The sequence below is a fragment of the Vulpes vulpes genome, chromosome 11 (assembly GCF_048418805.1).
Source record: "Vulpes vulpes isolate BD-2025 chromosome 11, VulVul3, whole genome shotgun sequence".
Classification (NCBI taxonomy): domain Eukaryota; kingdom Metazoa; phylum Chordata; class Mammalia; order Carnivora; family Canidae; genus Vulpes; species Vulpes vulpes.
The window spans coordinates 66274060-66300516 of record NC_132790.1 but is presented as its reverse complement, the minus strand read 5'-3'; the positions used below and the strand labels follow the sequence as shown (position 1 = coordinate 66300516).

At 37.9% G+C, this 26457-nt stretch overlaps 1 protein-coding gene across 18 annotated transcripts in view; it reads left to right on the top strand.

Annotated features, from left to right (window-relative positions):
* The window catches only part of RBMS3 (RNA binding motif single stranded interacting protein 3), a 1278291-nt gene that overhangs the window by 118537 nt on the left and 1133297 nt on the right, over positions 1–26457 (top strand). The gene's annotated exons all lie outside the window — the stretch shown is intronic.

Genomic DNA, 26457 nt, shown 5'->3' with positions numbered 1-26457 from the left:
TCTGTCTATACTCACAAACTGTTATTGTTGAACACCTCCACTTGGATCTTTAAAGTGTCCTTATGAAGTTAACAGGTTGAAGAATAGCAGTGGTGGCCAATGGGAAAGTCAAGGATCCATACTTGATGTGGGTCAGTGGTTGGCAAAGTTTTTCTGTAAAGAGCCAGATGGTAAAAATATTTTCAGCACTGTGGGCCATATGGTCTCTGTCAGAACTAGTCAGTTCTGCCTTTGTAGCAAGGAAGCAGCCATAGATAACATATAAACAAATAATCATGGTGGTGTCCTGGTAAAACTTTATTTGCAAAAATGGAAGCAGATTTGGCTTGTGGGCTGTGGTTTGCTAACACCTGATCTAAGTGATAAGACTAAATTCCACTGACTATGCATGAGCTGATTCAGAAATACATTACTAAATTGAAGCAAAGGCAAGAGAGACACTTTCAATGTCAAGAATGCGAAAATTGTTTTTAATGAATTTTGCTCATGTCATTTGTTTCCTAGTTTGGTTACTCCTAGGCATGGTAAGTTCCATAGCGGCACTTCTTACTTTCAAGTGTCCTAGGCACTTTCATTTTTAAGATCTAGTCACCAAGTGGTTTCAGTGTGGGCTCCTTACCAATTAAATCCTGGATTTGGAAAATCCACTAAATATCTCTGCAACTAACCTTGTATTTATTTCCTGTATGAACTAGATTGTGCTGACTTCTCCATTGACCTAACAGGATTGTTATAATGGCCAAGTGAAATACTATGCAGGAACATCGCATTTCTATTTTAAAAATCAAGGAATATTATAGTTGCTCAACCCACTCTTTCTCTCAAGTTGAGCATTATACCTGTCTGATATTTTTTTTTTCCTGGGCAGGGGTGTGTGTGTGTGTGTGTGTGTGTGTGTGTGTGTGTGTGTGTGTGTGTATTTGAGAGAGAGAGAGAGAGAGAGAGAGAGAATCTAAATCCTACTGGATAACTGAATGATTGTGAAGCTTTGCTTCATATTTGACTCACCTGTAGCGCTTTAAAAAAGTCCAATGCCTTGACAACATCCCAAATTAACTGAATCTTAATTCTGAGGGTGGGACTCTGGTACTAATATTTTTTAAAACTACCCAAGTGGGGATGCCTGGGCAGCTCAGTGGTTGAGCATCTGCGTTTGGCTCAAGGCCTGATCCTGGGGTCCTGGGATGGAGTCCTGCATCGGGCGCCCCATGGGGAGCTGTTTCTCCCTCTGCCTGTGTCTCTGCCTTTCTCTGTGTGTCTCTCATGAATAAATAAATAAAATCTTAAAAAAAAAAAACACCAAACTACCCAGTGGATTGTTTTCTTTTCGTTCTATAACAGATTACCACAAATTTAGTGGCTTAAACAACATGTTATTAAAGTGTTGTAGGTTAGAAGCCTGACACCATTTTTGCTGGGTTAAAAATCAGAATATCAGCAAGGCTTTGCTCCTGCTGGAGGCTCTAGGGGAGAATGTATTTCCTTGTTTCTTCTAGGCGGTAGAGGCCACCCACATTCTTTGGTTCATGGCCTCCTTCCTTCCTTGTCAAAGCCAGCAGCAGCATCACTACAGCCTTCTTCTGCAGTTCTGTCTACCTCTGACTCAATTCTTGTCTCCATCTTCCCCTTTTAAGGATTCCTGTGATTATGTTGGGCCCATCCAGATAATCCAGGATAATCTCCCTATTTTAAGGTCACCTGGTAGCAACTTTATATCCTTCTGCAACCTTAATACCGCTTTGCTATGTAATCTAACACATTCACACTGTTCTGAGATTATGATGTGGACAGCTTTGAGGGTCATTGTTTTGCCTACCACACTAGGTAATTCTAATTCTGAAAGGGAACAGTATATGCTCTCCCGAGTTGAAGAGCCGCGAAGCTGCTGAAACATATCATTCTCACATGTGTCCTATTGTTGGCTGAGGCATATGTTTTCATTCCTTCATTGACTCACTTATTTACTTGTTCTTTAAATACATACTGAGTTCTTGTTGTACTCTAGGTATTGCTGCTTGTGGTATGATGGTAGATAGGATAGCCAAGGTCTAGTGAGAGGAAAACTACATATATATATATATATATATATATATACACTACATTTATATATACTACATTTATATATATATTTAAAGATTTATTTATGTATTTATTTATTTTAGAGAAAAGAGTACACAAGTGAGGGGGAGGGGCAGAGAGAAAAGGAGAGAGAATTCCCCACTGAGCCCAGAGCCTGATGTGGGGCTTGATTTCAGGGCCCTGAGATCATGACCTGAGCTGAAATCAAGAGTTGGATGCACAATGGACTGAGCCACCCAGGCACTCCCAAAACAGTATTTAAATAGAGAAAATGCAGGTGTTTTGGGTCCTCACAGGAAGAATCCTTTCCCAAATTTGGAGATCAAGTAAGGATTCCTATAAGAAGTAAGGTAGGAAATGGGTGGATATACAATGCTGAGTAATAATAGTCTGAGTCCCCTCTTCAGACATTTAATGCATTTTCTGTAAGGCTCACCACAAATTTGCATGACGGGTACTGTAACTGCCATTTTGCAGATGTGGAAACTGAGTCTTACATAGATGAAATAAAATTGTAGTCCTCTATTATTATATGAAATAATGAGATGGGTTCTATACTAAGGCATCAGAATGGCCATTCTTCCTTTAAACTCTAAGTTAATTTATTACTTTCTTCCAAGTCCAGTCTTATTTTTGAAGACAGAAAAAGGAGCAGATGCCGATCCAGACTCTGTGGTTAACCTGCACATGGCCCTGTGTTTAGCTTTATGGTTTGTTCTCTGAACCAGGAGAGCACCATGTTCTCTGTGGAGGTGCAGTCAGCATTAATTACATGAGTATAACAGGACTCCCAGCTTACAGTTCATTGGGTATCAAAGGAGATTGGATTGAGGGTGTAGTGCCTTCTAGATCTGAGCAGTGAAGGACCATTGCTTTCATTGACTGGGCCTATGACTCTTTAGAGGGTTGAGCAAGAGAACACAGAACAGTACTTAGTTCCTCCTTTACACCATAGTCCTTGCAGATCTTCTTGGGATATTTTTACCATGAATCCTTTTTTTAGTGAGTTATTTGACTCTCAATATAATCAGATTTAGTTTCTGTGATGAGAATATAGATAATGGGTTCTAGACTAGTTATTTCTCATCTATTATATGGATAACCAGCATCCACAAGTATAGAGGAAACAATCTACAACGTGTAGAAAATGGGGTTACACTGGACCTTGGTACAGGATCCTTTCAAGTGTTACTTTGGATTGCTGTGTTCTAGGCATTAATGCTTAGAATATAATGGTAAATCAGCAGCCCAGCCGGAGGTTTGAAAAAAATATAGACAAGTAAAGGAGATGCCATGTTTTTTAGGATCTCTCAGGAAGAGGCCTTAGACCAAATTTTCAGACCCAGTAGAGATTCCCCGAGGAGATGATGCTTGAAGGTGATATGGGGATAAGTAGAGAACAGTGAGTAATGATAGCTTGAGTGCCAAATTAAGGTATTAATATATTATGTTTAATTCTCACCAAAACCTTACATGGTGGATGCTGCTAAATCCACTGTTTTGCAGATGAAATTCCTAAAGATTAAAAAATTTTGAGGTCACACAAGGAGAATGGCAAAACTGGAACTGAACTGGGAAAAAAAACTCTAAGGCTGCCGTGGCTAATAGAGGGACCATTAGCCACATATGGTTATTTAAGTTTAAATTAAAAAAATTCCTCCATCACATTTCAAGTGTTGAACATCTTGGAGAGTGATGTCAAAAAGATGGTGGAATTGAGAATTTTCATTGCTGTTTCCCTCATGGAGACATTGATTCAATCAACTATCCACACATGAAAAAACCTTCACAAGGGCTAAGGAATTCAGGTGAAAAATTATCATTCCTGGGTGGAGCACAGAATGAAGACTCCATAAAGAGGGTAGGAAGGACCATGCAGTTCAAGGCAGCACAGTGAGAGATGCTCTCCGTGGGGAGGAAGGAGTGTGAGGTGAACCCCTGACTGCGCTGCCACCCCTGTGAACTCAGGCTGCCCCCTGGCCCCTGCTGCCCCAGGTGGCCAATGGCTCCCATATTGGATTGTGCAGATTAAACTTCATCATAGAAAGTTTATTAGGGAACACTGTTAGAGAAAATATTTAAAGGAGTTCTAGAAGATCTTTGTCAGGTTAGCCCCAAGGTCAGTAGCATGTGGGTACCTTAAAATATCAGAACCAGAAACAGACTCAGTTTCTATGCCAGTAGCTCTGTTCTGTCCTTACTGATCACAAAGTAGATAGTGAAAGATTCAGAGGCTATCACTCAATCTGCTGTACTGCCCATGCATGCAGAGGAAAATAATTATAAGGGTTGCACAGTTAGTAATTTCAAGGGACTACATGTACTTTCTTTTTTCTTAAAGATTTATTTATTTATTTGAGAGAGAGAGAGTGCTGCTGCCTGAGGGCAGGTTGGGGGTGGTGGTGGGAGGGCAAAAGGAGAAGAGGAGAGAGAGAATCTCAAGCAGACTCCCTGCAAAGCACATGGAACTTGATCTGGGCCTTGATCTCACGACCCTGAGATCATGACCTGAGGTGGAATCAAGAGTCTGATGTTTAACTGACTGTACCACCCAGGTGTCCTTCAAGGGACTTGTGCAGCATCTAGCTATAGGAGAGTGCAGCTGTTGACTTGGCATTGTAGTGACCATGAGCTATTTAGGCAAAGTGAAGTGCTCCTACTTCACATGTGATCTCAATCTGAGGATTACTGCAATAATTATATATAGAGATTACAGGATAAATTAGTCTAATGTGGCAAGTTAGAACAAATAGTTGTTCTACCTTAAAAGAACTTCAAGTGATATCTGAGCATCCATTTATAGATAAATTAGTAATGTGCTAATAAGGACTCATTCTTATCAATTAATTCAGGCCTTTTGTAAAACATTTTATTTGAGAAAGAGAGCGAGAGAGCACAAGCTGGGGGAGTGGCAGAGGGAGAGGGAGAAGCAGGCTCCACATTGAGCAGGCAGCCCGATGTGAGGCTCTACCCAGGACCCTGGGATCATGACTTGAGCTGAAGGCAGACACTTAACCAACTGCCACCTAGTCACCCCTAATATAGGTCTTCTAAAGGACTCCAACTTTTTTTTTTTCTGGCTGTATGGGAAGTTTACCCTTGCATAGCAATCTCAACTTTGCAAAGCTACTTTAAAAGTATTATATCCTACAATCTTCAAAGTTTTCATATAAAGAAGGATGGGCAGGTACTGTAATCTGTAGTGGACAGATGAGGGATATTAGGGTACCTGGGGTTTTGTCTTTCCCTCCAAAGCAGGTGAGCCACAATTGATTCTACATCTGTTGTCTCCTAATCTTAAGATATTTCTAACCATAAAAGGAAGGTAACCTCACTTATTTAAGGAAAACAAATCTAATTACTACTTTTCTCCAATGTTTAGAAGGTGTACCACAGAACAATTCATATTATTGAGGGTTTTACTGCTCTCTCAAAAGAACATGTCTATTCCTGAAGGAGTCAAGAGAATCTGGTAAATGGTTTTGGACTCATTTAGTGAGTACACATCAATTTTTGTCTTAATATTGAGTTATTCGGAGACAATGATGGTTGCTGTTTAATTGCTTATTGGGTACCAAGTAATAACCAAGTGTAGGTACCTGAATTCTTGGTTTGCTTATTACTGGAAAACACACGGAATTTCTATCTCTGTTTCAGGCTGTTAAAGTGAAATGGTCTTGTTATTGATGATCTACACAGCAATTCTAGCATGACGGATACCAACAGACGCACATGGAGTGAATGGTCTTGCTCTAGTCTTCAAATAGAGATCAATGACTATTTTATTTGTTCAACCCTGCCTCTTGTCCATGGCTGTGGCCTCCATCATGAGGTAGCTGGAATGATTAATGATGTGTTGGCGATATTAATGCCTCGTGTTTTGGTACTCTAATTATAGAAGCAGATTGGAGCCAAGCTTTAGAGTGGGGTTGAGATTGAAAGATATTTAAAAAGCAGGTGATTGGTCCAACACTTCCACTTCTTTCAATTTAACCATAAATCAATTGTGAATGATTTTTCCACTGTAATTTTTCATAGCTTTTGAACTTGGGTAATGAGCATCCCTGTCCTAGAGTGAAACTGTGATTTTCCTAGAGCTTGTTGGAAAGAAGATGAAGATTTATGAAGGGGCTTAGAGGGAAATATATCGCATTTCTTTATGTCCTCTCCTTGTATTCCCCTCCTCCTTTACTTCTACCCTGATAAGTCTCAACTTTCATGCATGGCATATAGTATTTGGGAAATGGGAAAGCTCCAGTATGTCTTGACCTACTTTCCAGTCAATGTACAATTACAAATAAGTTGATACTATATAAAGTGGTAGTACAGTCCACACCGAAGAGAACATACGGAAAAGCAAAGACTGTGTTTGCCCGAACAGCACCAATTCTGTTTCTTATTTGCTGAATATGTTGACTGAAGATTTTTGAAGAATATGGGGCAGCTCAAGGTGTTGCTACCACCCAAGAAGCTGCCATGCAGCCTGTGAGCAAACTTCTTAGGAGCCCCAGGGGAAGGGAGAGGCTTCAAGTGGAATCACATTGACATATTTTCTTTCCCTAGCTAGGACTGCAGCTTACCTCACTGTGAGTAATATGATACATCAGTGCCTGATGAAAATCTGGCTTTCAAGTTCTGGAAAAGCAGATTTTTTTTTAATATTTGTATTTTCATTTTTTAAGAATTTTATTATCTGGGAAATGAATGGACAACAAAGAGCTTGTTAACATAGATACTTGACAGAAACTCAAACATAGCAAATGCTCATGTTTACCTTTAGACCATAGTACATGGAAAGATCCGCTAGGACCTTTGAGATATTCATTTATTCTATAACTACAAGACTGTTTGAAGTAGTATATATCAGAGCAAAGTATTACATTTATAATAGGCTTAAAATATGAGGGTCATTTATCAACAAGTTTGTATTCCAATTCCATGAATGTTTGGAAACAGTGATTCTTTTCCTTTCCTCCTTCCTTCCTGCATGCTTACTTATCTGGGTTTTTTTCTAAAATATTTACTGAACCATTCTTATGTATCAAAACACTAAGCTAGCTTTTAGGTGGCTGGCTGGTGGGAGACGATGGTGATTTTGAAAATAAATAAAATTCTGTCCATGTCCTCAAAGACTTATACTTACTCTAGTGGGTGAAGAGTATAAGTTTATGTTGTAGGCAACAGAGTCCACCCTATAACTATAAGACTGTTCAGGGATCTCACATTGTCTTCTTTTCATTCCAAATCTTTGGAGAGTATGTCTAATTGGTAAAGCCTAGGCCACATCAGTTATCTTGCCTGCAAAGAAGTCTGGGAGATACAGTTTTTAGTTTTCCAGTTTTTGCTACTAAGTTACTATAGAACGATTGGAATGTGTATATAGGAAATCCAAAGTGACCACCATGGAAAGACAGGTTAGGAGACAACCACAATAAATTGTGTCAGTGTTATACTGGAGTGGATAATAGTACTGTTGGGAAAACCTAGTGAAGGTACCTATCTCAGAGGAAAGGAGGGGCATTTAGGGAACCAGTGGGGTAGAGTTTCACTTACTAGGGCTTGATGGTTGTGTTAGGATAGGGTAGGTATATAGTGCAGAAACAAACAGCTTCAAAATCTCAGGGGCTTCATACATAGCTCATGCAGTGTCAGTTCTGTGGGCAGGACTAGGTATAAATTTGTGAGGCCTGGGGCAAACTAAAATATTGGATCCCTTTTCCAAAAATTATTCAGAATTTCAAAATAGGGATGGTGTAACATTAAACACAGAGCATAGGTTCCTCTATGATTGTATAGCTCAAATGCCTATGAAGCTGGTCTGATGCAGGCAGTCTGGGGGTCCAGGAAGTTTTCTTCTATTCCTTAACTGTCTACAGGAAGTTAGGAAATAGAGTCTTCTGTATGCTCAAGATGTTGGAAGACAGATCATGGTGAACCAGTGGTTTCCACATAATGGCTCCCAGAAAAGGAAATGACAAAAGCAATAACTTTCCTCTTTGAAAATGTAATCTGTATTTGAATATTAGTAAATGTAGCATGGCTTAAAAATTCAAGAAGCTTTTTCCCTTTCTACACATTTTGGACAGAATAAACTTAAAATTCTCTCTCTCTCTCTCTCTCTCTATCTATATATATGTATAAGTTTATGTTGTAGGCAACATAATATCCATCTATATATAATTTTAAAATATATATAACTACATCCAAATGCTACTAGAATAATTAGTAGTAATATCTAATGAAAACCTGAAGGAGGTTTGAGTTTACTGCTTTGGACCAGGGAAAATGTTTCTGTTCTAGTATACCAGTCTTAAGATACAAATTATACTTATATTTAGGTGGGACAAATTCATATCTATAGCATGCCCTTTCAATTATGTGGCTATTTTCATACTACAGTGGTAGAACTGAGCTGATGTAGCAGAGGCTGTATGGCCCACAGATCCTAAGGTTTTTATAGTCTTCCCCTTTACAGAACAAATTTTCTAATGTCTGGTCTAGATGGTCACCAAATATCTGTTTTGATATGAGAAAATTTAGGAATATTGTCTTAAGGAGATATAAGGCTGCTTTTTAAAGAACAAGTTCTGTCTGTTGCACTCAGAAAATCCTCAAGGAGAGCCTAAGCCAGCTTTCAGCTGCTGAGAGAGAGGTGTAGCATTTCTCTTTTCGCTCTTGAAAAGCCGTCTACAGGCCACCTTTGGCAGAGGTCATTATGCAAACACAGAGTCATCTCTCTGGGATACTGTGTGCAAGGCATTTGCACAAATGTAAATTGTATTAAGGCCTGAGAATAATGTATATACTTTAGTCACTTTATGAAATTGTTCAGTCATCTGGATGTCTTTCACTGTGTTTACCAGGAAATGGGAAATAGAGAATTGAGCAATTTTCTTGTCAATTTGATCAATGTAGACTGACAACCTCAGTGCCTTTAGTTTAAAAAAAAAGAAAAAAGCTTTCCCCTACTTCAGTTGTTGGAATTTATTTCTTTTACTACATTACCCAGTTAATTACTCCAATTTTCCAATCTGTCTGACCATTGAAGGCTTAGCCTGTTTGAATTTTACATGTGGCTGGAACAATTGAGACCTGTTCCCAAAATGTAAGCTTTTTCAGTGTAGTGTTCATGTTTGTTTATCTACTTGCTTGCTACTTTTGATCTGTAGCCTAAATTGTTCAAATTTCACCTTTAAATCAATCAAATACCACTATAGAAACACATAAAAAATGGAGAAGAGACTGTGGAATGGAAGAGCAAGAAGGATTTGGAGAAATAGTGCCCTGTTGGTGAAGGGAGGATAGGAGAAAGGGCCTGGCAGGAGACAGGCTTTGGGAATCATTGTGTAGGGTGTGAGAGGAAGCAGAAGTGGCCAGTGCTTTAGAAGGAACCATCAGTGGAAGAGAAATGATCATGGGCTGAGAAAGATTCATGAGGGAGAGGGAATGTTTTAAGGACGGTTAGTGGTCAACAAAGTTATATTCAGGAGTGGCGCATCTGAGAAAATAATACTGGCTACACATTCCAGCAGTGTGCTGGTTGAAGAAGGGGTCTTGAACTGGTTCTAGCTAGTCCTTCCTGGTTAAGTGTGGAGATTTTCTCCTCCTGCTCCTACCTTCTGTTCCTGGTATTTATGAACTTCCTACCTCTAGAGGTTGATGAGTGTCCTTATTGTTAACCAAGGGATTGTCTATGTGGAACAGGGCACATGGTGAGAAGCAGAGTTATAGGACACATACAAATGTCATCTTTGAGTGGACATTAGCAGGCACTGTATTACCCACTGTGAGTTGGTTTTCCTCAGTGGTATTAGTGAAACTATATCTGGATGATGGCATGCCCTCACAGTCCCAGCTTTTGGCCTAGGTGGTACTTGCTTTAGAGCGGATATTGGTTTCAGGTCTTACATTTTCCTGCTTACACAGCTCCTCTCTTTCCTCTTTTCCTGCTCATTTGTGCAAATGGTTTACGCATTTTGAAGAGTGGCTTTTGAATTTATGGTGAAGTATTTTTGTGATCTTTGTTTCCCCCAGAGTGACTCACTCACATTCTGGAAGAGAGCCCTGGGGATTCTGAGGAAAGAATTCCATGGGAAGAATAATCCTTGAAAATACTGTAACCTGACCCTAGTGGTTACTAGATTTGATGATTTAAAATTTATTGATGACTTCTGAATTGGAGGAATCTATGTCATAGGACCAAAATTCAGAGAACACTCAGAAGGGTTTTCTTTTTGATTGGTTGGTAAGCTGTTCTTAGATGTGAAGTGATAAGTGAATACAGAAAGGTACTAGAACATTACAGAATGATGGGGAAAGGTCATATACTGGTATAGGCTTCAGTCACTCAGAGATCTGGAGGCATCTGTCACAGAAGAAGCCTAGAGGTGTCTAGTGGGTCAGGTCCTAAGTAGTGAAGTGGGGAGAGGATATTGGTCAAGGGGTAGGAAAACATTTCTGCAGAGGTTCTGCAAATGGCTGGCATCTTTTAAATGCCGTTGCTTCCTACAAGTGACCTTTCTTCAATTGTAACAGGCTTTCAAAAATTTGATGAGCAGTAGTAGTTACCTTGTGTCTTGAAGAAAATATAGATTAGCTTAGCATTTTAGGGTAAAGATGAGGTTACTCTAAGAGGGTTTACTGAACAAAGATGGCAGTGGAATAAGTCTGGCATATCTTGAAGACTCATAGCAAACCGACAGATTAAAATTGATGCTTTCTAGGGGGTGGTATATGTTCTGAGGGTCTCGGTGCAACTTGATGTTTCTTGGGCTTTTTCTTTGAGTTTTAAGTGCATGAACTATTTACAGTTAGGTTATAAGTTTGCAGGCTCAGCCTACATCTTTTATCTCAAGATGCCAGCCACACTGGTAGATTTACAGCCCTTTTGGTATTGTTTATTTAACAAATATTTTAATTCTTTTTTTCTTCCTCCTTTTATCTCATTAAAGAGCTTCCTGACTTAGGCCTGTGCAGATTTTAATGTATACATAATCCCTTGAGGATTGTTAAATTCCAGATTATGATTCGGTAAGTCTGATGGGGGTAGAGGTCAGAGATTCTGTGTTTTTCACAAGCTCCCAGGTGCTACTGATGCTGCTGTCTGAGGACCCTAGTTTGGATAGAAATGGCTAGGTGAGGGGGAAGGATCTTGTAGCAAAAAGGTTGAATTTTACAGCCAAGTCAGAAAGGCCTAGGTGCAATATGTATGCAACTAAAGATTTAACATTAATTCACAGAAAGGTTTGATTCTGGCTCTGAAACTTACCATGACTTGAAACTTGTATGACTTGGACACTTTTTTTTTTTAATGCTACTGCCTTTACAGGTATCATTCTAATGTGTACATTTCCCCCTGATATCATCATTTTTATTCTTTTATCTCCACTGCTGAACACAATACGTGGTATATCACAGATGTTCCATAAATATATTTTGAATGAATGATTGAGTGAATTACCAAGTGCACAGGTTTGATTATAAATTTTATAAGTAGAATATGCAGCAAAGTGTCTGGATGAGAGACATTTCAGTAAACATGGTTGCTTCCCCATTTCTTTCCTTTCCCTCTGAAACAAAAAGCTAAATTTAGATGCATATCTCAAACTGTTGAAGCAGCAACATATAAGACAGGTACTGTCTTTGTGATCCCTTAGTGAGATAACAATTACACTTCAGATAATAGAAGTTTGATGGATGGATGAGAGAGTAGTTTCACAATGTTGTTATACATAAATGGACAAGGGTAAATTAGGCAATCACTTCCCACAAATTGATCATCTAAATATGCATACGTGTCTTATCTGCTGCTGGAGCACTGGGAGGGAAGCAACTGTGAGAAAATTTGAGTCTTATCAGAATTCTATGGATTCAGAAAAGACTGAAACTATGTGTATAGCTGATCTTGGGAATATGAATATGACATATCTGGCTCACCAAATCATGGGTCCCTCTTTCTCTAAAATGTCAATTTTATTTAAGTATAACACATTTGGTCCTTTCAAAGTGCAATAGGTATGCAACTTAAAGATTTAACATTAATTCACATATTAGTATGGTTTGATTTAATCAGATTGTTTTCTTCACTTTCAATCAGCTAACACTATTTACTAAGTATAGATTGTGTGCCAGGAATGGAACTAGATGCTGCCGTGGTGGGGTGAGGAAGGCCAAGCCAGTCTTTGCTCTCCTGAACCTTATTTTTGAGAGTGGTACAGGGAAATAGAGAAAAATAAGAAGACAGGCCAAAGGCTTTACTGTTTGGTTGGCTTTCAGAAGATCATTCATTGAGGTGAGATGTCACTTATTAATGAAATGGATGTAAAACCAGTTCTGGTAGTTATTTGTAACTATGACTTTAAAATAATAAGAGTGGTAACTTTAACAAAACAATTCTTATTTTTAAATTTATGATGGCAGAGAGTTTTACTGTTCTGTTCTCTGTTCTGTCCTCAACACTTTCAGTAATTGGTACATGGTCGGTGCTCAATAAAGTAGTTGTTGAAAGATTTAGAAAAAATTGTACGAATGTACTTTTACTGAATTCTTGTTAATGGTGACTGAAGATTTATAAAGTTTTGTGTTTATTAGGACCAATATATTATCATATATGTATCCAGTGTGTAGATCCTCACCATAATTAATTTATTAATTTGGCTAAAAAGACAAAAATACCCATAAACTGTGAAGCTGGTTTTAGGCTGAAGCATTTTAATAGGTGCTTCGAAAAATTAATAGTGAACAGATCTTTGGGCAGTTCTCTATATTCACAGTTCTCTTCTTGACTTAGGGCTTTTAATTTTTACAGTAGCTATCACTGTCCTTACTGCTAGTTAATATATCGTAAAGTGTTTGTTGAAGTTGACAATAGATTGAGTTTGTATTTTCAAAGCTACTGATTCTGAAGTGTATTATTTCTTCCCGTGCACTGCTATTTTTCAGACCTTCATGTGGTTCTCACCACTTCCAGTTTCTGCAGTACAAGATTGTCGGCAAAACTGCCACCTACTAATTGGTCTAGTCTTGGGCACCTGGGTGGCTCAGTGGTTGAGTGTCTGCCTTTAGCTCAGGTCATAATCCCAGGGTCCTGGGATTGAGTCCCGCATCAGGCTCCCCGTAGGGAGCCTGTTTCTCCCTCTGCCTAGGTCTCTGCCTCTCTCTGTGTCTCATAAATAAATAAAATCTTTAAAAAAAATTGGTCTAGTCCTTATGTAGTATCAATCACATGCATTACCCAAAGCAGAAGGTGCCATAATGTCAACAATAAACTCATCTGGCCTAAAAAAGAGGAGGAAGGACATCTAGCCAAATATGAATTCTGGCTAATATGCAGTTAAACCATGTGAGTAGAAGATCTCTGATTAATTGTGATTATGATCGTTCAAATAGGGAATTAAAAAGATTTCATCATGTAGTGTAGTAATGAAGGTTCATACCTGGCTGAGGTTATGGGATCAGTATTCGTACCCATAGGTCAATCTCATCAAATCTGAGGCAGGAAATCTTGGGCAATTTCTGAATTAATGAGTGAGCCCAGGAGATGGTTGCTTAGTCAGGCAGATGGGAAAACTCTCATTTCTAAAAACTGCCAACCCTACTGAGATTAGGGCTACTTAGAAATGTAAATGGCACCAATTGAAGTATTGTTGCTTTGTGTTTTTTTTTTTTTTTTTTTATAGCTTCTAGACAAATGTTTAAAAGTGGTGGAGGCTGAGAGGGATATAAAGATAAAAACACAGTCAAAAGAAGTTTCCTTGTCCTGGAGTGATAGTCATCCCAGAGATATTGTCCCAGGAAAGCAATCTTTTCTCGTTTGAATCCATGAAGGTGAGAAATAATTGCTCTTACAATCTATTAAGTGAAATAAGAGCAGAAAGGCTGTTGGAAGTCCTATACAAATTAGCATATGACCTTGAGGGATTTTTTTTTTTTTTTTAATCTGGGAAGTAAAGGGTGGAGACTGGAGGGACCAAGGACATGCACACTCCTTTTTTAAGCAGAGAGTGTAGTCTTGAGAGAAGATGCAAAAAACAGACTTTTAAAGGAAGGAACCATGGGCATGAAGCCAGTACAGCAGGAAGACCTGAAATGTGGCCTTAGGAAATGAACTCATCACCAAAGCAGAGGAAGAATAGGGAGTAAAAAGAAAGAAGAGAGGGACCCAGAAAGGGGAGGGATAGAGAGTAAGTAGGCAGGAACACACAAGCTCTGCCTTGAAATCAACCATGTGGTTGTCATTGGGCAAGGCATAGAATTAGTCCTTTTCTAGTAAAGCAAAGTGGGGAGATGATATGAAGTGGTTTTCAGATTTTTGTAGATTTTTAGGGGTGCTGGGAGGGACCTTCTTAGGGAGTAGATTTGGTTCAAAAGTGGCTAAAAACCAGGGATCCAGGGATGATTTCCTGATCTAACAAATGAGGATTTTCTGACTTTTATCATCTCTCTAATAGGGAAGAATTGATGAGAAGCAAAACAACACTTCTGTTTTATGCTTGCCATTAACTGAAAAAAACTTATTGTACTTGCTTACTAATCTGTATGCAGTGTGATTTGATGATCTGCGATGAACACTTGTGTTTCCAAAATCTCATTAATCTCATGCATGCATTGTTTGGAAGAAGGGTCCTTGAATTCATTTTGACTCATTGGACTCCTTCCTATAATGGTGTCCAAAATGCAATAGACAATGGAAGGAATTGCTGTACAAGCCAATGTCCCCAGTAAGTTGCATGTTACATAAAGGAATTTAATTTGGACAGGTTATGAGCTTATGAGGATAGGTATTGGCACTGGACTTTATTTGATGGGATTACTTGCTCATCTCCAAGAATGTAAAGATGGTTTAATAGATTGGCACCCATAAAGATGTACTGATGTTATACAGGCTTGTTGGTAGAATTAAATGTAACTGCAGAGTGGTAAATTATGGGATGGGGGGGTGCTGTGGCAAAGAAGTAGAAGAAACAGACACAATTTGTGTTTTTAAAATTTAAATGTAGATTATTATTCAAATGATTGGAAATCAATAATGAAAAATAGTATTTTAGGGTTTTCTTTTGGTATGGAGAAAGATGTAAGATATAAAAGGAAAGAATAAAAGGTCAGGTTGATAGTAGAAGAGCCGATTAAGGGCACCCCGGGTGGCTCAGCGGTTTAGCACCGCCTTCAGCCCAGGGCCTGATCCTGGAGACCCGGGATCGAGTCCCATGTCAGGCTCCTTGCATGGAGCCTGTTTCTCCCTCTGCCTGTGTCTCTGCCTCTATCTCTCTCTGCCTCTCTCTCTCTCTGTCTCTCATGAATCAATCAATCAATCAATCTTAAAAAAAAAAAAAAAGAAGAGCCCATGAATTCCTGTAAGCCAGGTGTAGGATGAGTTAATGGCTATTCCTGAATAGAAAAGGATGTGCGCCAGAGGAGTCTGTAGGGCAGACAAAAACAAGATACTGACCAGAAGCCCTTTTTTATAGTTCACAATGCTGACCCCATAGTAAGGATCACAGATTTTCTAGATAGTGGATTGGGCAGCTAGGTACAGTGAAGGGAACAGTGTAAAATTCACCCCAACTCATTAAGAATGAAGAGTGCCTCTTTTGAGAAATGTTCAGACAGGTACCTTCAAAGCAACCAGAATAATTTAGTTCCTATTATTTTATCTTTGCCAGTGTTATTTTAATAGAAAACTGATTTTTAAAACTTAACTGTAGAGAAGAGTTCATTTTTCACTTACGGCAATGCAGCAAAGTAGCTGACTCTTTTGATAGCCTGGCGGGCACACACACTGTGGACCCTCTCCTCTCCAAAGAACTGACAAATATTAGAGAATGAACAAAAAAGCAACTGGCATGGGAATTGACTTTATCAAGTGCATCTGATAAGCGGCTGCCACCTGCAGGAGACCTGCTATAAAGTCTGCTTTTACTCCCCTAATCCTCTAGTACCTTGAATTTGCAATAGCTGCATCTCATTCTTCTGAAAGTTTCTAGGTAGGTTTGTGTTGATAGTATCTATTCTGACAAAGGTCAGTAATTATCTCAAATATCATTGTGTTACAGCCACCACATTAAAAAAATGCCAAAAGCAGTTATTGAATTGTTTTCATCTGGCAGATAATGGAGATTGGTTTTTGACCTGTCGTTATGCCTATAAATAGTTAATCCCATTATTGTAAAGAAAATGAAGCTATTAGCCTTATTTATAGAAGGTTATTTTCCAAAAGTGAACAGTTGGGGCTGGAGGACACTTTCTCAGGCTTTTAAATGCAATTAGGAGATTCTAACTATGAAATCTAGAATGGAAATTTTTTTTCCTAAATGTAAATGGAGCACATTATGTTGGATATCATTATCTGTATAGGAACAGTTATAAGATCAATATATTTTGAAGCCAAAGCATTTTCTTTAATGGTATCTTTTTCCTAACCCATTCAGCTAAACATTCTGAGACCCCCAAATCTTATCCCAGATTCATTTGTCAGCCTTATATCAAAAGCTTACTGCGTATGCTGTCTTAATTATCACCTGGGTGATACCTTCAAGCCCTAAAGGAAAAATACTGGTATGGTTGTAATTTCCATGCTTAACCTCTTTATTCTGTTTTTCCCTACAGTACTGTGCAGTACTGTACTGTATCAATAAAGTTACACTTCTGTGACTTCCCAGACTTCTAACAGTTTAAGAGAATGCCAGAATCATTTTCGACATTTTAGGGCCTGATACACATGACTAATGATGTCCTGTGTAACACAGGATATGTTTTGCTACTTGAAAACTCTAATGTACTTAAGATTGATGCAAAGAACTGATCTACTTGGGGTGACTAGTCAGTGTATAGTGAGTTAATTGCATGCTTAAATTCTCTTTTCAAGACAAGTGAGGATTTAATTTTCTAGCATAGAATTGAGAATTTATGATCTGATCCCTAGGTAACTGGAGCCTTACCCCTTGGATGTATGGTTTGCTATGTATGTAGAGTATTGTGTTTGGGTGCATTTCACAGAGTAACTGTCCTTGGTTTAGCATCATCATTTAAAGAGAATGAGGTCAACTATCTTAACTGTGAATGGCCTGACTTTGTGAATTGGAAATTTCCATTGAAAGGCTGCAATGACCCTTATTCTTGGCTCATTTTCCACCTCTCTAGCTATTTAGTTGACTATAAGGCCTTGGTAAATGTTTCTGCCCTCATCATTCCAAGTCTTTTGTCCTATTAATTGAGCTATAGCATCTGTCTCATTGTTCTGTTTGCCCCACTTCCATCTCTAGAAAATTGCATAGATTTCTTTGCTGTGATTTTTCCACTGACCCTAACCTCCTAGAATGCCTTCTGTCCTCCTGGATCCAATACACTCTAAAGTCCATCCTTTCTCTATAGCCTTCTCTGATCAGCTTAGTGACCCCTTTGACTAAATCATCAACTGAACTAAAAAAGGTGTGGGTATCCCTGGAGTACGGTCCTGTCTTGTTTCTCTGTGCCTATCTGCTTACAATCCAGATTTTCAATTCTGAGCCCCAGAAGACCAGGTTCAGTACCATAATTTTGTATATTCCTTCTTCATCCAGTATGTGTGTGTGTGTATAGGTGAAGCAGTTGGACAATTGAAAATTAATCCATCTGAGTCCATCTATTAGCCTTTATATTAGACCGATATCTTAAACCAGAATATTATATACTTGTTGAGGACAAGAGCCATGGTTTACCTAACTTTCAGTCCCCAGAACCTAGAGGTTATCATATCGTAGGCACTCAGATTTATGTTGAACTGAAATGAATTATTTTTACTAACTGGATATAATATGCCTATTTCAATGATATTCAGAAAACAGAGATATGACATAGAATTCTTTGATATCTCTCCTGTTTGAACATTACTTATATTTAAGTGAAGTTATGCTAGCTAAGACTGTCCTGGAGATGGCTTCCATTTTGGCTTTGGCAAAACCTTTTGATTTTGATGATGGCTTGACTTAAACCACTACCTGTAATGAGAGTTGCACTATTTATGCCCACAGCCCTCCCCTCAATTTTAAGTATTTTGAAATAAGATGACCAATGTCTCAAAATATGTTAATTACATGAATGGAATGCGTCAACTGTGAAACTTTAAACATGGCTCTTAATACTAAAGTGTTAAATGGAGATGTATAGCTACATTTTCAAATTTCTCAGCTTAAATATTAGGTTTATCTAAAGAATTCTAGAATCATTGGCAAAAAATGAATGAAAGTGAGGTAATTTGATTGATCTGCCTGACAATATTTCTCTGTATTGAGTGGTTGTTATACAGTCTCACTCATCTCCTTCTGATGGTATTCTCAATATTTGTTACCCAAAGACTTTCTGGCACGTAGAGCAGTTGGTAGCTTATCAACAGTGTCTAGACAGGGCATTAAAACTTATAAAATGCCATTTTCATTTGCCTCGTTTTTGTCAGAAACATGCCAACCGTCTTTGTGAATAAATCTACCAAGAGTAAACCCACTCTCAAATTTCTAGGTGGCTAGATTTTAATTTCTATTTCCATTATCCTTTAAATATAAATATGAATATAAACACTGAGATAAAATGTACTGTTATTAAAATGCTGTCAAAGGAGTAGAGGTAAGAGAAATACATAACCTCTTTCTCCCTCCTGAGTAGTAGTCTCTATAGGCTTCATAACTGAAAGGTCCTTCCCTGAGCCTGAGAAATTTGTTGGACATAGTATATAGCCTGGATTTTACACTCAAGTAAATATGCTCTGTGTGTTTCCAAAAAGGCCAATATTTATATATCAAGCTCACCAAGTTAAATTTACTTTCCCACATTAAGCCTGCATGATGAATGGCTTTATCTTGCCTATTACAGCCTGTTAAATCATAAATCCCCAGGCAGGAGAAAGAGAAAAAATGACTTGAATGAAGAAAATCACTGAGGGACAAACCATTACTATTTTAGATGGTTATATTGAATCACATTTGCTAACAATAATATGTAAAATACCTTGGAAAACCCATTTTCTCTTATTTTCCTTCCATTTCAATTTCTGTTGCTAACAACAAAAAAGAAATGTTGGTATAGGAATATCTGAATAACCCAATATTTCCATTTTCCAATTTTGTTACCTACATAATATAGTATTCTTTGAACCAGTTTTACTTATATGCTTATTTGTTGGGTGAATAAGTAAATGAATGAATAAACATGAGCATAAACATATTTTCATGTTCTAGTGGGAATGCCCCCTCCACTGACTGGAATTTTAACCTATTTAATGGTTTTAAGGGAATTCCCTATTTCTCAAACAGCCCTTGAGTTCTTCTCTTCTGCCACCATACTTCCGTAAGTCTTTTGTGTGTTTTTTTTTTTTTTAGGTATCTATTTTAATCTGCTTCATATTTAAGTAGTGTTAGTAGTCACCTAAAAAAATGTCTTGTTCAGTGTAAAACAATTCACTTAGTGGTTTTTAGGCTTCTTTCTTTATGTTCCACAAAGCGGATCATAGGGCATTGGAAGGTAGGATAGCATCAGAGTGATCATATAATTTACAGTCCAAACTGGACACTTTTGAGAGTGATGGGTGTGGTATTAGTAATTATGCTGGGACAATAGACACAGGCTAGGACCCTCCTGGGTAAACCAGGTGTATGGGTTCCTTAAGAAGCACGAATAGTAATTCTCATTTAAAGAAGATTAAAACGTAAATGAGAGTTGTGCAGATGGCCCAGTATTCAGGTCTTTTCTGCTACCTAAGAATAAAGTAGACTTTAATGGATGTTGTGAATAAATAAATTGTTAGTATTCCTACTGGGGTTACATATGTAATGACAAGAAAACAAACATGTATGGTAAATTATTGGATTGTTTAGGCTCCAATTCTTGCAGATGAGAATAAAAATAAGTTATATGGTTTCTGCTGTATAGGTTTGTTTTGTGTACTGGTTGCATTCAGGAAATAATTGTTTATAGCTTAGTTTCATAGTTGTGTACATTATCTGTCTTCATTACTAGACTGTGAGCTCCTTAAAAGCACAGATGTGTGTTATTTATATTTGTGTCCTTATAACTCCATACATTTGTATAGTCCAACACTGTGGGTTGTGGCATTGTGTAAAATTTTGCCAGACTTTTGCTAGTTCAATCTTTGTTTAATGAAGTCTCTGCTATAAAATTCTTGACTGGTGGAACTCTCCACTTATAAGGAAGTTATTTTCAAAAGAAGCCATCCTATTTTTGAATTGCCATATTTATGGGAAAATATCCCTTTAACTTAAGTGAAACATACATCTTGTTATAATTATGACTTGACTTGACATATTTCTTGAACACTTGCTATCTACAGGGCATTGTGAGTCTACTTGCTAGTCCTCATTTGACCTTCTGAATCTACCCAGAATAAATCTAATTCCTTTCCTTTCATATAGTTGAAGTCTGCTATCATGGTCTCCTGAGTTTTCTCTTATCAAGTCTTAGCCTTACCAGGTTTTTAAATCCTTTCTCATATGAGTTACATTCCAAACTAATTGCTATTCTGCTCATCTTTTAAAGTATCCCATTTTGAAAGTTTCTGTTAAAAAGGAACACCCAGTTCAGAGCAAAATCTGTCAGGTGAGGTCTGAGTAATACTGAGTATGATAGTTTATTACCAAGATTGCCATATAGTTATGCAGATTTGTGTACTGTACAGTGGTGCCTGGCAAAGGTGGTATTGGGTGGCTAAGTTCTAGCCTTCACTCCACCCACGGAGCCACATGTCCTGGTTTAGGACTGTGTCTTCATAAAGGACCACCATTTTCTTATTAGCATAAAGGCTTGGTATGGGCTTGCCAATACCAAGTCAGTTATGCTGACCCTTTCTCACCTTGCCCACCTTCTAAACTCTGTATATCTTTATAATATAGCCTAAGATTTCCTATGCTGTTTTGGAACATGCATTATTTGTGTGTTATTTTGACCTTGTGGCTAATGAAAGTCCCTGGTTCTTATTTATATGAGCTTCTCTGTTAAGCCAGATTTCTGCTCGTGTGCCTGACATTGATATATGTCATTGAAAAGGATAAAAACTTTCTGTAACTTATACAGATTTTCTTCCACATTGACTTGAAGTCATTAATCAATGTTCTTTAGGAACTTTTTCTTTCAGCCAGTGATTAATCCATTTCACTCCTAGTCATTTCTTCATCTTCTTTAAAAGGATACCTTGAAACAGTCAAATCTTTTGATAAGCTTGTTATTTTATGTCCATGATATTTCCCTGAATCAACCAGATTTGGCAATACTATCTGGGCAAACAAATACTAATTCTTGGTAATTGTTTCTTCTTTTGAAGCAGCCACAATTTATTTAATATACATATTAGAATTTAATTAAGGCTTGATATCAAGCTCACCAGTTTCTGAAGTTTTTCTTTCCTCATCACACATCCCCATTGCTTTAAAAAAATCAGGACATTCATTTCTTTCAGGATACCTGGCATCTCTCCTGTTCTTTTTAAATCTGAAGATGGGGGTCTGTGAAGATGGTTGCTCATGCACTTTGTCCACCTATCCCTCTTAATTTTCTGGAGCATCACAGCAACCAAAGTAAGAAGACTAGAGGACCCTTGAGGATGGGTCTGTGATTCCACTTCCCCAGATAATTCTGAGAGAGCAGGTGCAGAGCTTCCTTCTCATAGTCATTGGACAAGAGTCAAAGGATAAGTGACAGAGAAGGTGGTTTGCTTCATGACAAATATTGGGATTGTCAAATTGATGACTTCCAAGATTTTGCAAAGAACCCACATCTCTGTACTTGTTGCTTTTCCTCTTTGCAGGCTCCCAAATCCTGCTGACTCATTTCAACATATTGTTTTACTACATGGGTAAGCTGACTGGCTCACGGGGTTGACATGCAAAAGAAAAAATGCCCCTTGACATATAAGATAGTTGAGAGAAAAGGACTCATTCTCATATCTGGGGAGAGCTAGCTCATTCTTAGCTGGTCTGTTAGTGTAAAAGCCCTTTCTGTTCATTCATGGTTTCCCACTGCATGAGAAACTCCAATTGCTTAGTCTCTCTATTGGTTACTGAAGGAGTACTCATCAGTGACTAGAAAAACAAAATTTTACTCAGAGAGAAAGACTGAGCGGATTGTATCAGTCAAGGTGTACTAAACTTTGCTGCAATAACAAATGACTTCCAGAACTAAGTCGCTTAAAATGAGATTAATTCTCACCCATGCTACATTTTCACTGAGGACTGGAGGGAAGGCTCTTTCTGTGGCATCGTTGTTCTTACCACAATGCTCAGGACAACAGAAACACCACTAACGAGGACAGTGATTGGTGCTGGGACACAGAGAAAGGAATGTTTGGAAGCATACACTGGCCCTTAGAGCTTCTGCTCTGAAGTCACTTAATACTTTTCTCATGGTTTAATGGCAAAAGCAAGTCACACTTCTTATGGCAGGAAGTACAGTCCCACTGTGTGCCTGGAAAGGGAGAGGTGAAGTGTGTGTAATAGCCAAATAAACCAGTTGAAAGATTTTCTTATTGATATAAAAATAATGGAATTGACAGATGCAAACTTTACCAAAAAAGCCATTTTTTAAAGAGATAAAATCAGAATCCCCAAATTCTACAATTAAAAAAATGCTTTGAAAACCTAAAAATTCAGATAATTTGAAAGGAGAATAGTCTTTTCTGAAGACCGGATTAGATTCCTAGAAGAACAGTCATAACACAAAGCAAAAATATAAAGAAATGAAGATACCGAGTAAAAAATTTAAGAGGCATAGAAGGCAGTTCCAAGACACTTAACTTCCAAAAAAAAAAAAAAAAAAAAAATCCAGGAGGGAAGAAACGAGCAGATGGAAGAACAATAGTAATATAAAAAGAAGAAGGAGAAGGAGAAGTTTCTAAAGATAAAAAAGACTTGAAATTTCTATTTAAAAAATAGAATCCAGGTCCAGGCTAGTTTCATTGAAGAATAAAGTATGCATGTGTGTATATATATTACATATGTGTATATACATACACATGCATATATCTACACATATTTGTACACATGTAAATATACCCACGATACATATGGATATGTGTACACTGGAGTTATAAATACATAAGGGTGTGTGTGTGTGTGTGTGTGTATGTAGGAAATACATGGTATATATTTATAATCTATATTTCCTAGAAATTTTAGAAGGACAAGGAGACAAATTTTTCAGAGCTTCCAGAGGGAAGAAATTCCTTAGTAGGGAAAGAATCAGACCAGCACTTGCCAGCAACCATTGAAGCTAGAAGTCAGCAGGATGTCTAGAGGCTATTGATAAAGAGGAGTGGTGTCAGGAATCTCCTCAGAGATTCACTCACCAATCAGGGAAAAGACAGAAATCGTCAGACCTGCACAGCCTCAGACTGTAATCTGTTCTTGTGCTATATCTGTGAAAATGCCTGATGAACTAATATAACCAAATGAAAATTGAACCAGAATAGGTAATTCAAGACAGGGGACAATAGTGATGAACAATGAATTTTACAGTAGATGGTTAAATATTTATTTATCAAAATAGCTCTATAAAGGTGATATTTTTTTTTTTTTGCCCAATTTATAAATGGGAAAATAGAGACTTGGAGAGAGCAGACTGACACTCAAATGACAGAAGCAGAAGCAGTTCTAGTACCGAGCCCATGCTGTTAATACTTACCCATATGATGCCTCGGTGTCAGTCTGTTCAGGCTGCTCTACCAAAGTACCACAGACTAGGTGGCTTTTAAACAACAGAAATTTAGGGCAGCCCAGGTGGCTCAGCGGTTTAGTGCAGCCTTCGGCCCAGGGCGTGGTCCTGGAGACCCGGGATCGAGTCCCACGTCGGGCTCCCTGCATGGAGCCTGCTTCTCCCTTTGCCTGTGTCTCTGCCTCTCTCTCTCTCTCTCTCTGTGTGTGTCTCATGAATAAATAATTCTAAAAAAAATAAAGAATAAATCTAAAAAAAATAATAAACAACAGAAATTTATTTCTCATAGATCTGGAGGCTGGAAATCTGATATCAAGGTGGCTGCACAGGCAGGTGAGAGCCCCCTTCCAAGTGGCAGAATTTTCATTATATCCCCATTTGGCAGAAGAGGCAAGGGAGGTCTCCTGAGCCTCTTTTATAAGGACATCAATCTTATTCGTGAGAACTCTGCCCTGGTAACCGAATCACCTCCTCAAAACCCAGCCTCCTCATGCCATCATATTAGGCATTAAGATTTAAAAATATGAATTTGTGTTTTTTTTTAAATTTTTATTTATTTATGATAGTCACAGAGAGAGAGAGAGAGAGGCAGAGACACAGGCGGAGGGAGAAGCAGGCTCCATGCACCGGGAGCCTGATGTGGGATTCGATCCCGGGTCTCCAGGATCGTGCCCTCGGCCAAAGGCAGGCGCCAAACCTCTGCGCCACTCAGGGATCCCGAATTTGTGTTTTTTAATCTCCTTTTTAAATTTTTTAAATTTTAATTCAATTTAGTTAGCATCTAGTGTATTATGAGTTTCAGGAGTAGAATTTAGTGATTCATCAGTGCTCATTACACTCAGTGCTCATTACATCAAGTGCCCTCCTTTAATGCCCATCACCCAATTATCCCTCCCCTGAACCCACCTCCCCTCCAGCAACCCTCAGTTTATTTCCTGTAGTTAAGAGTCTCTTATGGCTTGTCTCCCTATTTTCATCTTATTTTATTTTTCCTTCTCTTCCCCTATGTTCATCTGTTTTGTTTCTTAAATTCCACATAAGAGTGAAAACATGGATTTGTCTTTTTCTGATTTATTTCACTTAGCATAACACCTTTTAGTTCCATTCATGTTGTTGCAAATGGCAAGATCTCATTCTTTTTGTTAGCTGAGTAGTATTCATTCCATTGTATATATATATGTACCACATCTTCTTTATTCACTCATCAGTACGTGGACATTTGGGCTCCCTCCATAGTTTGGCTATTGTCGATAATGCTGCTCTACACATCAGGGTATGTATATTGGCTATTGTGGACATTGCTCAATGCTATAAACATTGGGGTGCAGGTGCCCCTTAAAATCACTATGTTTGTATCCTTTAGTAGTGCAATTGATGGGTTATGGGATAGTTTTTTTTTTTTTTAACTTTTTGAGGAACCTCCATACTGTTTGGATGAGATGATACAGACATTCAGACCATAGCGCTTGGGCAGAGTGGAACTGTTTGAGTAAAACCAGAAAACTAAGAATTACCAAGGAAAGAGAGCAAATTTGTCAACAAAAGATGTTTGAGAAAAATATACCAAATACACAGCCTAAAAATAAAAAATAAATCAGGAAAAACATTCATTAACACATGACAGAAGTTTATATGGAAGTAATATGACCAGACAAAATGACATAAAAAATAAAGAACTAAATTTTAAAAATGGGCAAAGTCTATAAACAGGCCATTTATAGAGAAAGGACTTTTTTTTTTGAGAAAGGACTTCTAATAACTTATAAATTGCCAATAACTTATAAAAATATTTGTCACCTCATTTGTAGTCTAGATACCATAAATTAAAACTACATTGGAGCGAAAATTTTCCACCTTTTGGATTAGCTACAATTAAAAGCATTTGCCATATAACTGATGGGACTTTGTCATATGTATACTTTCATATGCTTATGGTCACAATATAAATTTATACATTAGGGAAAAAATGTGGTAGCATTTGTGAAAATGAAAAGTATACACACCCAAGAAACCCATTGGGTAACAGTTCCATAGCAGCCGCAGCATATTACATTAAGTGTACAGGTAAATGTTTGATCACTGACTCTCAAGAAAAAGGGGACGAAAGGAGATGAGGTAGGGAAGAAAGGAAAGGAAAGGAAAGGAAGAAAGAAAATCTCTCCTTTGTAGCAACTGCCACTTTCCATGGTGTAAATACTCCCACCTTGGCCAAGTTCAAGCTAGTAATGTTCAGGGTTAGGAAAAGATGCACACAGTTGTATGGGCATGCTCATAAGACATGTGTACCAGAACCCAGTTATAATATTACTTTGATATCTTAACTTTGTCTTCTGTAATCTCTCTGTATTATTAGAATTGTTTACAAAAAAACACATTAAATACTTCTGTGGTTTTTGACATTCCTATAAAAAAATTTTAAAAGTGTTTACTTCATCAAGTCTTCTACAGTTACCCCATAAAGTCTCTCAGTATTTTCTCATATGATTTATTGGGTTCTGGAGTCTCAAACTCTGTCAAGTGCTCCATTACTATTTTCTCATCATCTATTAGACATTGTAAAGAAATCTGACAGCTCTCTTAATAAAATGAATCTTCAAAACTCCAAGGTTGGCAAAGGAGTGAGAGATAACTTCATTGCTAACTTTGCAGTATCTGTGTGTGATTGTATTAAGGGAACAGTCATATTTCCCT